Raw genomic sequence first — 14,677 nt, forward strand, 5'->3', positions numbered from 1 at the left:
TGAGTGATGCATTCTCGTAGCCACCACTGGCAAACTCAGTTTTGTCCACAAATGTTTGTGAACTGGCCTGATGTCTATGCTTGGACTACGGTCATGACATCATTCAGGGAGTGGTGGCACCTGTATTTAAACTTTTTCTAGGACTTGCCTGAAACTTTCACTCAGCTTATTTTTTGTGATGACAAGATCAGGGACCGTGGAAAGCAGAGGACAAAGACGTGTAATAATGACAGGAAACTTGAAGATGCGGCAAGATTCCTGAGGTTGGTGCCTTCCTAGGTAGTTAATGGACCTGGTCCTATTCTTAGAACTGTGCCCAGAGAACACAGCAGGGCTACTGAGGACTTTGGGTACTCCCTTTACGAATATCAGCGCTGAATCAAAGACCATAGGCCTTGCCTTGTTTGGGGACACCACGCTGGCCTCCCGCACGCTCTGCGACATTGGGGAGAGGGTTGGAGCACCAATAACGCGTGCAACTGACCTTCCACCACTTTGGCAGGGTGGAGGCTTAGAAACTAAATTTAATTTAACAAAGTAAAAACGTGTGATGTTTCTGGCACACCCGTATTGATGGAGCACAAGTCACTGCAATTTCATATAATTTTTCATGTGGGTGCTAGGAAGTCATTTTCAGTCATTTTGGGGGGCACTCTTCTCTTACGGTTGTACTCGGGTCCTGGGGCATACAGGGTCAAGAAGTCCTTTGGCCCGCAGCTCTGCTCTTCCTCGGCCCATTTCTGGCTATGGAGACATCTGAGTGGGTCACCCTTGTCTGGTGTCCTGCGGACAAGTCTGAGACAGGTTTTCTTTGGTTGAAAGATGGCTTTCAGAAACCCAGGTGCCTTTCATCTTGTGGCTCCTTTCTCCTACAGCCTTAAAGATCTCCATACCCACCCAACAGCTTGTGCATATAAGAGGGAAAACAGGGAAATGGGTAACTTCCTTAGCCAGCAAATGCCACAAACTTATAGTCAATTGGCAACTAGTCACATGGCCCCATCTGGATGTGGGGGAGTCTGGGACGTGTAGTTCCTAGCTTGTCTACTCTATAATATGGAAGGGGAAGGTGAGGGAGCATGAGTCTTTGCTGTACCAATAGCCAAGTTTGTCTGCCTTCCATAGCCTCAGTTCCAGCTAATGACCATACTTCATACTTCTCTGAAAAATAGAACCATTCAGACATTTCCTTATCTTCCTACTACCAAATCCACCAGGAAATGTATGTACCCATGCTTCTCTCTTGACACGGGTGTAACGCCTGTCACATGGTCCTTTCTTTGTTGTCTACATCTTGACTGAAGACAAAGACAGAAAACAGTGCCATAGGTGCTAAGTACCCCTCAATCCCAAAGTGGAGTGCCAGTTGATAATGGAAAGCAGCCCCTAAGATAGCTCCCCATGGTCCTCATCTCTTAGTATTCGTGCATTTGCCTCGTTGCCTCCTCTCGAGGGTGACCTAGGCCTGGAGATTCACTCCTAATAAACAATGCCGTAGAAGTGGCACATGTCCTTATGTGATTAGTTATTAAAAGACTATGGCTTCTGTTGGGCTCCCTTGCTCATTCTGAGTTAATCCAGCTGCCGTGTTCTGAACTGCCCTATGAGGAGGCCCACCTGGCAAAGAACTCACATCTCTGGCCAAGTCAGTGAGGACCGGAGGCCTGCCAGCAGCCTTGAAAATGAGCTTGAAAGTGGATGCTCCCAGTCAAGCCTTGAAATGACCGCAGCCTGAAACGGACATCTTGATTGCAGCCTTGGGAGAGAGCCTAAGCCTAAGGCCCCCAGCTGAGCTGTGCTTTGCTGACTCACAGTGTATCAGTTTGCTGAGGCTGCCATGACAAAGTCCCACAGACCGGGTGGCTCAAACAACAGACATTTATTTTCTCACAGCTCTGGAGGCTGGAAGTCAAAGTCAAAGCGTTGGCAGGTTCGGTTTCTCCTGAGGCCTCCCTCCTTGGCTTGCAGATGGCCACCTTCTCTCTGTGTCCTCACAGGGCCTTTCCTCTGTAGGCAACAACCCCTGGTACCTATCCCACTTCTTACAAGGACACTAGTCATATTGGATCGTGGCCCACCTTATGACCTCATTTAATCTTAACTACCTCTTTAAAGGCACGACCTCCAGATCTAATCACGTTCTAAAGCACTAGGGGTTAGAGTTTCAACCTATGAATTCTGGAGCCACGCAGCTCAATCCTTAACACACAGAAACTGTGAGATAATAAGTATTTGTTGTTTTAAATGCTAAAATTTGGGACAACTTGGAACACAGCAATAGATAACAAGTACAAATGCCTAGGTGAGACTTTCTAAGAGACTGTGAAACTGTCTCTGTCCATGACCCTCCTCCAGGCATCTCCAAGAAGACTGGGGGGTTTCACTGGGCACGGAAGCAGGCGCTAGTGAGGCTTTCCGTAAAGAGAGATGTATGTCAGTGTGCTGAGCTGTTACCATCCTCCCCAACCCCCATCGCTGGAAGCAAAGGAACATATCCACCTCGCCTCAACTGGTGTGGGAAGTGACAGATGTCAGGACATGCTACCCCAAAATACAGCACCTTGGCATTGTTAAAAAGAAAACCACAGGTCCAAAATGGAGTCGCTTGTGCTAGGCCCATGCCACCAAAGCACAGCTTAATTCCTAACCTAGTTACAGTTTCAACCTTTCCCTGGAATGTAATCTTAACCAGTCAGTCTGGAATTTCCTGGTCAGCACCAGTGAGGTCATCTACCTAATAAGACCCTTTGGTCTGCTGAAGGGAGGTGACCTGGCCCAAAAGAATCCTTTTGTTGTTGTTTACACCGAGGTCTTTGCCCCACCTCACCTCTGCCTTAAAAAAAACCTTCCATCTGGTACAGCTCTTCAGAGCTCCTTTCTATTTGCTAGATGGGGATGCTCCCCAATTCATAAACTGTAGAATACAGCCAATTAGATCTTTCGATTTACCCAGTTGAATTTGTGTGTGTGTGTGTGTGTGTGTGTGTGTGTGTGTGTGTGTGTGAAAATTAATAAAAGGAAACCTCATTTACAATGGAGTAGGGCAGCCAGCAGGGGGAGCTCTCACACCCCATCACTCCTCACTTGTCATCACAGACCCTACAGAAGGCCATGACCATCTGGACACCACTTTACTCTCCCGCAAGAGGAAGGAAGGCTTTCCTCCTCCCCAGCAATAGCCCAGCCAATGAGACACTGTCACAACAAAAAGCCACCGTACATCAAACTCCCATTTTACTCCAGTGGAGCAAGAGGAAGGAAGGCTTTCCTCCTCCCCAGCAATAGCCCAGCCAATGAGACACTGTCACAACAAAAAGCCACCGTACATCAAACTCCCATTTTACTCCAGTGGACTTTGTTTACACCAGCCTTGCCAATTTCTCCTTTCCTCCATCACAGAGCCTTCATCTCCTTTGTTCCCTGCACTTGCCGTGGTTTTGCCTTAGCTTGCTTGTCCTGGATTGCAGCTCTCTGCTATTCCCGACTAAACTCATTTTTGCTGGTAACATAACTGGCATTTTTATTCTTTTTTGAAAATTTCTTTTTTTTACGTTTATTTATTTTTGAGACAGAGAGAGACAGAGCATGAATGGGGGAGGGGCAGAGAGAGAGGGAGACACAGAATCGGAAGCAGGCTCCAGGCTCCCAGCCATCAGCCCAGAGCCCCATGCGGGGCTCGAACTCACGGACCACGAGATCGTGACCTGAGCTGAAGTCGGATGCTCAACCGACTGAGCCACCCAGGCGCCCCGGCATTTTTATTCTTAAGGTTAACTGTTTACAACAGCATATTGAATATGGGGCGCCTGGGTGGCTCAGGGGGTTCAGGTTAGGACTTCGGCTCAGGTCATGATCTCAAGGTTCGTGAGTTCGAGCCCCACGTCGGGCTCTGTGCTGACAGCTTGGAGCCTGGAGCCTGCTTCCGATTCAGTGTCTTCTTCTTCTCTCTGCCCCTCCCCCGCTTGTGCTCTATCTCTCTGTCTCTCTTAAATAAATAAATAAATAAATAAATAAATAAATAAATAAATAAATGTTTCAAAAAATTTTAAACAGCATATTGAGTATTTTAAACTGGAGGAGTTTGAGAAAACAACAGAAGCAGGATGTTCACTTTGACCTTTCCCTGCCCTTCTCAGAATGGGTCATAAAACCCTCCTGTGAGAGGTGGCCTCCCTATACCTGGAGGAAAGGAACATCCTAATATCGGAAGACAACAGGACACTGTAGGAGCAGAAAAGTTTTCCTTTCTTCCCTTCTAAATTCTTTGGCTGGTCTAATAATTACATTGACATAAGACAGAGTACCATGAAGAAAACAAACAAAAGTTTAATAACTGATATACCTCCGGTATACACGGGACAGATCCAGGAAAAGGAGGTATAACTCTCCAAAATGCCTGAAGCCATCACTTTTAAGTACCATCTCAAGCTAAGGACAAAGCAGGTGTTGGGGTAGGGAGTCAGTTATGGGAGATTACCAGGAATCGCAATAAACAAGGAAGCACAATTAATAAGGATAAGGTTATTATGCAGATTTAAATTACTGCCTCCTTCATCATAAGAGTTTCTAAAGATTTGTTCATCCTCCTCTTCAAGTTACAGATGGGGAGACACCCTTGCTAATAGAGCTTTCCTTTGTAAATGTAAATGTCTTTTACAAAAGGGGAACTTCTCCATTTTCAAAGCTTCTTCTGTGTCTGCAGCTTCTTAAAAAGAACCAGCTTAAAAGAATCAATATGCTAAAGAAGCATTCCTTGGGGTGGCAAAATCTGCTCCCCTTCAATGCCAAGAAGAACCCCAATAAACAGGTCTTCTCCCAGCTCACTCTGCTTACTCCATACTCCTCAGTCTATCATATTCCTACACAATTTCATCTATACCACTCCTCGTCAGACACAGCACAAAACTACACAGACCTTCATTTCCTTATGAAGGCTCCCATGTCATGTAAAACTTACAGCAAACAAATCTGTATGCTTTTCTCCTGTTAATATCTTTGTCAGTTTAATTACTAGACCTAGCTGGTACCCTAAGAGAGTCAAGGAAAACTTTTTCCTTCTCTACTGAAGCTTTGAGAGAACTGAAGAGTGTGACATGTGTCCCCTGGATTTAGGGGGAAGAGTGGCTGGTACCTGACCCCCACCTTGGGAACACCCTTCTGCCTGAGGGTGCCTCTATCCGGCTTCAGATCTGAGAGGGAAAGAGGCGAGCAGGTGAAGAGTAGCAGGAAAGGACACCCCCAACCTTCCACTTTGATATAAGGATTATTTTGAGCTAAAGGCAACCGAGAAGCAGCAGATACAAGAAAAGGTCTCTGCCTTCCCCCTATTTGCCTAAAAGCAGGACGTTTGTAAAGGCATACCCCCACCCTCTCTACCAGGAAGGACAGAAGTTTATCACTGGAGTCAATTCTAGACTCTTACAAGCGCCAAAACCTTGCTAGCTAAAAGTAGCCCTTATCCATTCGTTTCCCCATATATTTGCTTTCCCACAATCTGCCAGCCTGAGGAGCTCAGAGTTTTTTTTTTTCCTTTGTCTTATCACTTCTCTACAACTTTCTTGTTCTTTTGTCATGCTATATAAGCCCAGGTTCTAACCACCCCTTTGAGTTACTCATGGCTGAATGCTCCCCTTGCAAATGTACATGTTAATACACTTCTGTTTTCTCTTATTGTTCTATCTTTTGTCAGTCTAATTGGTGGGGCCCTAGCCAAAGAACCTAAGAGGGGCAGAGGAAAAAGGTTCCCCCCCCCCCCTCCTACACATGTTTCCAGGCGCCAGGTGTAAATGGGTGGAAGGGGGCTACACTTGGAGGCCTGAAAAGGGACACTGGTGAAGGATCTGTCTGGAGGGGAAGGTGACCCAGCAAAGAGGGATGCTGCTGGAGGTTGGGGGGCTGGGGGAGATGTAAGCCAGAGCTCCTTAAACTGGACTGCTGATCGCATCACCTGGGCCTCTTGTTAACATGTGGATTCTGATTCAACAGGTGAGGTGAGCCTAAGTTCTCCATGTCTGGCGGGTGATGCCTGTGCTGCTTACCAGCAGAAGGCTGGAGAAGGTACCCGCTGTGGGTATAACACCCCTAGAGATGGGGAAAGAATAAAGGGTTTCCTCCCTGCACTGAGTCTAGCTGGCGCCATAAGCTGGGAGCAAAGTGGATGCAGTAGCCCCTGCCATCAGACCTTCCCAGGGACCTTGGTCCTGTCCCCTCTCTCTGACTGCCAAGGTTGCAGCCCCAAACCTTCCCTCCTTCTCTGATATCATCAGTTCCTTTCTGCCTGTTAGATCCTCCCCAGCCACACACCAACATACACATCTTCTTTAACCAAGCAACATAAACCCTTTGCCCCTTCAGCCACAGTTCACAGTAAAATTTCTCCTCAGAGCATCCACATTTTCTCCACGTCCTTGCCATACATTCACTTTTTAAAAGCACATTTAAATTGGGAAATATGTATACATAGGAGGGTAAAGAAGGTTTGTTTGTTTTTTTATTCCTTGGACAAGTAACTAGTTTCTCTGAGGCTTCTTTTTCTTATGGTAGCAAGGATATGGCCCTGCTATGCTTTGAGAGCACTAAATAAGAATCAGAGGCACAAAGGAGGTCCTCAGTAAACCACCTCAGTCTTGGCTGAAGATAAGAAGAAACCCCCATGGCGGATGCCTGGGTGACTCAGTCAGTTGAGTGTCTGACTCATGATTGCGGCTCAGGTCATTGTCTCACAGTTCGTGAGACAGAGCCCCACATCAGGCTCTGTTGCTGACAGCACAGAGCCTGCTTGGGATTCTCTCTCTCTCCCTCTCTCTCTGCCACTCTCTCACTCTGTCTCTCTCTCTCAATAATTAAACATTAAAAAAGAAGAAGAAAGAAACCCCCATGGCTCCAGGTACAGCAGGGCTGGCGTTGGCGGAGATGTGCCCAGACACGTCCAGGCATGTCCCTGGATTTCTCTCTGCCTCCCTGCCCCCATGCAGTCATCACCTCGTGGCCTCCATTCTCTGTGGCCTGGGCTGGAGCTGAGGACTGAAAAATGAATCAGCCAGGAAAGGGCAAGAATGAGAGGCCAGCAGACTATGCATTCCACCCCCCTCCACCCCCTGCAAGCTCCCTAAAGTACAATCTATCCCTCAGGTCCCAGGGGTCTGGTGATTTCTGGATCTCTCTCCTATTAAACAATGAAAACTCAACTGAGTAAATGTTAAAGATAATGATTGGCTTTACTGAATCATTCATGAATCGGGCAGCATCCCACCTAGCAAATAGAAAGAAGCTCCAAAGGGCTACAAAAAGGAAAATGTTTTTAAAGGCAAGACAAGGAAGTCATTTAAAAAAAAAAAAAAGAAAGAAAGAATTATTTCGGGCAATATCACCTCCCTTTGGGGGACGAAAAGGCCTGTCTTCTTAGGTGAATTCCCTTACCCATGCCAACCAGGAAATTCCAGACTGACCAGTTAAGATGACATTCCTGGGAAGGGTTGAAACTGCAGTTAGGTTGGGTATAAAGTCCCAGTGTGGCGACATGGCGTTAGCACAAGGGACTCCATTTTGGGCCTGTTGATTATTTTTATTACTCCCTTATTCCATATATTCCATACCCTGTTCTTACTGCATGTGCCCTGGGGGGCTAGGATGTGCCAGCCGCGGGGCCAGGCGCCAGAGGGTTTCAGAGACTACGACCCAACACATTTCCTGTCCTCCAGGAATTCATCAGAGGGGAGAACAAGGCAATCGGTTCCAAATCGGGACTTCATGGGGAGGGATGGCTATGTGACATTGACTGAGACACTTCCAAGGACACTTCCCATCTCTTCAGCCACAAAATAGGGAGAGTGACATGTACCTTTCAGGGCTGTTTTGAAAGTGACACGGTGCAATCTAGCTCTTCGGATTTACACAGTAGGAATTTTTCTGTTTTGTTTTCTCTGTCGAGAAAAAAATGGAACAGCCCCGTAAGGAAGGGAACTTACTTCTTTCTAAAGATATGCAAACACATTGGAGATAAAAATAAGAATCATACATGGTAATGCATATTATAACCTGAAAGACAGAAACGCTGTTTGGGGAATTTTTGAGTTTTATTGAGAATTAAACCCCACCTTGCTGGGTGAAAGGTGAAAGGTGAAAGGTGGAAAGGTGATATCCTTGTCCAGGCTTTGGTGTCGCCACTAGGTGGCATCAGTCTGTGGAAACTAAACTGTGGCCTGACTGCAAAGTGACTCTGCTTTCCCTGTGGAAGGTAGAAAAGAGAGAACACAGCTAATTGTCAAGAACTAAGCTGAGGCAGGTATTGAATTTTCATCTCATTTCTAAATTTAGTTCTTAAGCCGTGTGACAAATAGAATAAAAGAGACAGAATTACAACCGAGTGAGAGAAATGTACATATTGGTCTTTCTCTTGTAAAATACCTCCTGGAGGAAAAAAAAAAAAACAAAAACGTGTTCTACTGCAATGCTGTTAGATGGTCAGGGCTTTGCAGATGCGTTCTTGGAGGAATTTGTGAATGCAGATCCCACAGTAATGAGTGGACACGAAACATCTTGCTTTGGGAGGTTTCTTATTTGACTTCCTGAGGGATTTCTTTCGATTCATATCTACCTGGAAATTCATGGAAAAATGTGAAAATGTTGTTTGCCTTCATTTCTCTCTTAAATGTTGTCTGTTTTATTTTCGCTTCTGCGGGGCTGGGGAGCACCCTGGGAGCTGTCCTTCTCACCCACTTTATTCAGGATTAAAAAGAGGGTTTTCACTCCCCTCTAGTGGCTGGCTCTGGTCTCCTTGTCAGGTTGAAAGCGCAGAGGAGCTGGGTCAGCAGGGGTGCGGGGCACGCGTCCATTGGGAGGAGAGACTGAGAAGGTCTCCAGGCTGTGCAGGGGAGGGACAGAGGAAGATTCCTGCCCCAGGGAGGCCAGGCTCTTCTGCCCCACTCCCCGCTCCCAGGCAGGAAAACAGGCCTGGCCACCGGCAGCCACAGGAGCTCTCCTGACTCAGGGCAGCACCCAGAAGGTCCCTGCCCTGGGGATGGCAGGAGGGCCCAGCCCTGCAGGGGGAGCCGGCGTGGAAGCCACTCAGGCCTTGTGGTTCTGTGCTGTGAGAGGAAGGAAGAGGCCACAGTATGGGACAGTGTAGTTCTAGACAGTGGGAGAGGGAGAACTTTGTAACCCCAGTCGTGTGCATGAAAAGGGCAGTCACAGGACTGGATTCACGATGGACCGTGCAAGCTCGGACGTGAAGGCAGTCGTCAGACAGACGCAATCAGACGCATGCATCCATCCAGCCAACAAACCTCTTCCCCCCACTTTTATGATAATGTCCAAATATGACTTAGTGCCTCCCCCACGAGTCAGGCAGCTGGGCCGCTGCCACTCTGCCCTGTTCATCCTATTCATTTTGGTTTCCCCAGCACCAAACACAGCACCTGACATGTAGCGGAATCTCAAAAATTATTTGCATTGAAGGAATGGAGAGTGCTAGGCCCTTGGTCAATCAGACCCAGATCCTACCCTCAGTGACATTATGGCCCAATCATAAATACGCAACATACTAGATGCGAAGACCCGTGTGTAAGCACTGGCGTCATGCCTGGCACAGAGCAGGCCCACGATAACTATTTGTTCTTTCCTCCCTTCCTTTCTTGTATTCTCCCCAGAACCTACCCTCCAAGATTGCCCAAAGGGAGGAAGTGCTCAAGGCTTTAGAAGTGGCAAAGATGAATTTTGTCTGGGAGAATCAATGAAGGCTTCCCGGAGGAGGGAGCATTTGGTCTGGCTCATCCAGGACTCTAAGCAGCATGAACACGGACACAGAGTTGCGTGGGAAAGTAGAGACGTGCGTGGAGAAATGCACAAAAGTGCAGCTTTGTTTGTGGAACTATATGAAGGGAAGAAGTAGAAAACAGGGTAGGAAAGTCCCTTGGTTACTAGGTTAGGGGCCCTAAAGCATGGTGTGAAAAACCTGGATTTCACTACCAGAGAGATCAGATAGCCCCGGGCCTGGCCCAGACTCTGTTGTCTGACTACAGACTATGTGATAACTGTGGGCAAGCTACCTAAGTCCTCCGAGCCTCACTTTCTTCACCTGTAGAATGAGGATAATACTACTTACTCTTTTAAAAACATGAATGAGGGCACGCTGCAAATACACACTGTTTGCATCTTTTTCCACTTTGGGAAAAATCTGCATATTATCACATACAGGGTTAACTCTGTACTCACTTATATGCCATTATCACACTCTAATTAACTTTTCTATTTATGGATATTTAGGTTGCTTCCGATCTTTAAGTAGTTTGTGTCTGTGTATCTACAAGATGAAATTCATAAAGTAGCATTGCTAAATCAAAGCGAATACAAAATTTAAATGTTGACCGAATCACCAACTTAGTCTCCATAAAAGAGGGAATCAGGTTCCACTTCTATCAGCAATATATGTAAAGGTCTCTTTCCTTATGCCTTCACTAATAGGGTTACCAAATTTTTTTGATTAGGGTTACCAAATTTTTTTGATCTTTGCCAATCTGAAAGGCTTTGCGTGTGTGCGTGCGTGCGTGTGTGCGTTTTATTTATTTATTTTGTGAGAGAGAGAAAGCGCATGCAGGAGGGGCAGAGAGAGAGGGAGAGAGAGAGAATCCCAAGCAGGCTCCATGCTGTCAGTGCAGAGCCTGACGTGGGGCTCAAACTCACAAATCGTCAGATCATGACCTGAGCTGAAATCAGGAGCCAGATGCTTAACGGAGCTACCCAGGCACCCCTGAAAGGTTTTAAGTTGGCATCTCATTGTAGTTTTACTTTACATTTTTATTATTAAAATTGAGGTTGGGCACCTTTTCAACTTTTAAAAGCCATTTGCATTTCTTCTCTGGGAACTGTTTGTAGCCTTTTATCATTTCCATTTGGTTGTTAGCTTTTTTCTTATGGATTTATAGGAACTATTTATTTATTAAGGAAATTAGTTCTTCAGGATATGGTCACAAATGTTTCCACAATTTGCCACCTCTCTTTCACTATGTCTATTTTATTCCCCTGGAAGATATTTTTTCTTATCTTTATGTAGTCATACTGGCCATTTCTTTCCTTCACAGTTTCTGTATTTTGAATCCTGCTCAGAAAGGCATCTCACTCCCAGATAATGAAAGAAATCCTGGCTTTATTTGGGGCTGAGGAGAGAGGCAGGAAATTCTGCTTTATTTTTTCCCAGATGGCAGTCACACTAACCCCATTTCTCTGGATTCCTTTAAGCAGCAAGAGCCATTCAAGAACCAGTCAAGGGGCCCTGCTGAGAGGAAGAACACAGATTGACGTAAGTGTTCTAAATGTCATTTCATCCCCACAACCACCACGTGAGGTGTCAGCATCTTGTTTCTCAAATGAGGGAGCCAAGGTTCAGAGAGATTGAGTAAATTGCCCACAGTGGCACAGCCAGCAAATGACAGACCTGGGATCTGAACACCAACCAACGTCTGTGTTCACTCCACCCAGGAGCATTAAGAGTCCGAGGGGAGGCATGGTATATACCATACAGGGCTTTCTGGAAGGATTGGATGACAGCTTTTCAGTCTCGTCCTCCTCGTTCCTTCCTTCCAAAGGCCTCCTACACTCTGTGGCCAAAGCTCCCTGTAGCCAGCAGACACGGGTGTCTGTCCCGGCAACGCTGCCCCTGTTCGAAATGACCAACAAGGAACAGTCACAGGAGCCAGAAAGAAACCTTCGTCGTGTTCACTGAAAATTCTTCAGTTGATGGGTAGCAGCAGCTAGCATTAACCTGAGTATTAGAACTGTCCAGTCACAACGGATCCTTGAGGGAACCACAATCGAGGGCAGTTAGTTCATCTCTGAGACCATCTCCTTCTTTCCACTTGCCTGGAGGCAGTGGTCCTTCTTTCCTGCGCTGTCTCAAGAGCATCACCCACTCCATCCCTTCCCTTCCCTCCCTGTTTCCTCTCTTTTCCCACAGCCCTAGTCTGAACCATGCTTTGAGAGCTGAGAAGCTCCCTCGCAAGCTGGCAACACTCACTCAGGTCTCAGGCTGTGCACAATCTTTGTATCTATTTTGGAATGGGCTAGAGCAGTGAGAGCAGGGAAATTCATAGGAAACACACACAGGAGCGCTCCAAGGTAAACCCTTCAACCTGCCCGGGGCCCCCGCTGCGGGTGCTGCATAACCGATTCTTCTCCGGTCCCTCCAAGCAGGACACAGGCCCAGTGGGGAGTGCCTTGGCCTGGTTATAATATCCAGCTTTTATTACTGCTCTTTCTATATCTTATCAGTGGGGTAAAGGGCAAGGGCCTTAGGCATGTGTCCAAGGACATGCACCACGCTCACAGCAACTCGCTGGCCCAATTCAGGCAAGTTGTGCTCTGAGAGGTCTAATTTCGCAAAAGGCAGGTTAGGCTGTCTTGCAGATGGTGGCGGTGGTGCCAGCAGCAGGGGCGGTGACAAGGGTAAGTGGGGGGCAGTGATGTCAGAGAGGCAAAGACTCCAAGGGAGGTGGTCTCTTGGTAGCAATTTTAAAATGCCTCTGTGGGGGCACCTGGGTGGCTCAGTCGGTTGAGCGTCCGACTTTGGCTCAGGTCATGATCTCACATTCTGTGAGTTCGAGCCCCGCATCGGGCTCTGTGCTGATGGCTCAGAGCCTGGAGCCTGCTTCCGATTCTGTGTCTCCCTCTCTCTCTGCCCCATCCCTGCTCATGCTCTGTCTCTTTCTGTCTCAAAAATAAATAAAAACATTAAGAAAAAAAATTTTTTTTAAATGCCTCTGTGGGATGTGTCTGGGTGGTTCAGTCAGTTAAGTGTCTGACTTTGGCTCAGGTCAAGATCTCACGTTTGTGAGCTCCCCCCTGCCTGGGGCTTGGGGCTGACAGGTCGGAGCCTTTAGCCTGTTTTCAGATACTATGTCTCCCTCTCTCTCTCTGCCCCTCCCCCACTCACACTCTGTGTCTCTCTCTCTCTGTGTCTTAAAAATGAATAAACATTTAAAAAAATGCTTAAATGCCTCTGTGGGAAAAGTTACGGACTACCCTTGAAATCAGATTTTATTTTTTCTGTTAATAACAGGCGTCTCCTGAAGTAATGTCTTTGACATCAGCCATAGAAACACTTTTCTACATCCGTCTCCTCAGGCAAGGGAAACAAAAGCAAAAATAAACAATTGAAGCTCAGTAAAATAAAAAGCTTTTGCACGGCAAAGGAAACCGTCAACAAAACAACAAGGCAACCTACTGAATGGGAGAAGATAGTTGTGAATGACAATATCCAATCGGGGGCTAATATCCAAAATATATAAAGAACTCCTACAACTCAACACCAAAGAGAACGCCAAATAATCGGATTTAAAAATGGACAGAGGAACTGAGTAGACTGTTTTTCCAAAGAAGACATCCAGGCGGCCAACAGACACATGAAAAGACGCTCCACATCACTCATCATCAGGAAAAGGCAAATCAAAACCCCAATGAGCTACCCCCTCACACCTGTCAGAATGGTTAGAATCAAAACGATAAGAGATAACAAGTATTGGGGAGGATGTAGGCTCATCCGCGATTGGTGGGAACACAAATTGGTGCAGCCACTGTGGAAGACAGTATGGAGTGTCCTCAAAAAAATAAAAAATAGAATTACCATATGATCCAGTAATACCTCTGCTGGGTATCTACCCAAGAAAATGAACACACTAACTCAAAAAGATAGACGTACCCCTATGTTTACTGCAGCATTATTTACCATAGCCAAGATATGGAAGCACATGTAAATACATACATATATATATATATATATATATATATATATATATATACACACTGTAATATTACTCAACCATAGAAAAATGAGATCTTGCCATTTGCAACAACATGGATGCCTAGAGGGTATTACGCTAAGTGAAATAAGTCAGAGAAAGATAAATACCATGCAACTTCACTTATGTGTAAAATTTAAGAAACAAACCAAATGAACAAAGAGATAAAAATACAGACTCTTAAATGCAGAGAACAAACTGGTGGTTGCCAGAGCAGACAGGTGGTGGGATGGTTGAAATAAAGGGGATTAAGAATACACCTAAGGGGTGCGCGCCTGGGTGGCTCAGTTAGGTAAAGCGTTCAACTTCGGCTCAGGTCATGATCTCACGGCTTGTGGGTTCGAGCCCCGCGTCGGGCTCTGTGCTGACAGCTCAGAGCCTGGAGCCTGCTTCGGATTCTGTGTCTCCCTCTCTCGCTCTGCCCCTCCCCTGTTCATGCTCTCTCTCTCTTTCTCTCTCTCAAGAATAAATAAAACATTAAAAAAGAAAATTTTTTTAAATGAAAAAAGAATACACTTCATTATGGTGAGCACTGAGTAATGTAGAGAATTGTTGAATTATTATTTGCTACACCTGAAACTGATACAACACGGTATATTAATTACCAGAAAAAAACAATAGTGCCTTTATCATCCCAGATGTTGAGGGGCATCACAATGGATGACGTGATCTACTTGGTGCTAACTACTCACTGACCTTGAGTAACCACTAGAAAGTCGTTGGGTCTTGAATTCCTCAAATTTTAAAGTGATCATTCTCACTGCCTAAGCATTGCCCGGTGCGCTGCGAGGAGAAAGACCTTTATACCTTCCCAGTTCTGGCTACCTTATTTTTTTCTCTACAACTCAGCTCGAATGTCATCTCTTCTGGCAGAATGTCTCTAAGCC

General features: G+C 46.2%; 2 long non-coding RNA genes across 2 annotated transcripts in view; one reads left to right on the forward strand and one right to left on the reverse strand.

Moving 5' to 3' along the window:
• LOC121042807 (uncharacterized) lies at positions 1–12,401 on the forward strand. The gene is made up of 4 exons (XR_005796456.1): positions 1–263; positions 9,648–9,897; positions 11,239–11,296; positions 11,583–12,401. It is a non-coding gene; the product is annotated as an uncharacterized LOC121042807 (long non-coding RNA).
• LOC121042808 (uncharacterized) overlaps positions 8,105–14,677 on the reverse strand; it is a 26,369-nt gene continuing 19,796 nt past the window's right edge. The window contains exon 3 of the long non-coding RNA XR_005796457.1: positions 8,105–8,227. This is a non-coding gene — a long non-coding RNA (uncharacterized LOC121042808). The remainder of the gene's footprint in view (positions 8,228–14,677) is intronic.

Source organism: Herpailurus yagouaroundi, unplaced genomic scaffold (genome assembly GCF_014898765.1).
Source record: "Herpailurus yagouaroundi ecotype Mexico unplaced genomic scaffold, PumYag 186, whole genome shotgun sequence".
NCBI lineage: Eukaryota > Metazoa > Chordata > Mammalia > Carnivora > Felidae > Herpailurus > Herpailurus yagouaroundi.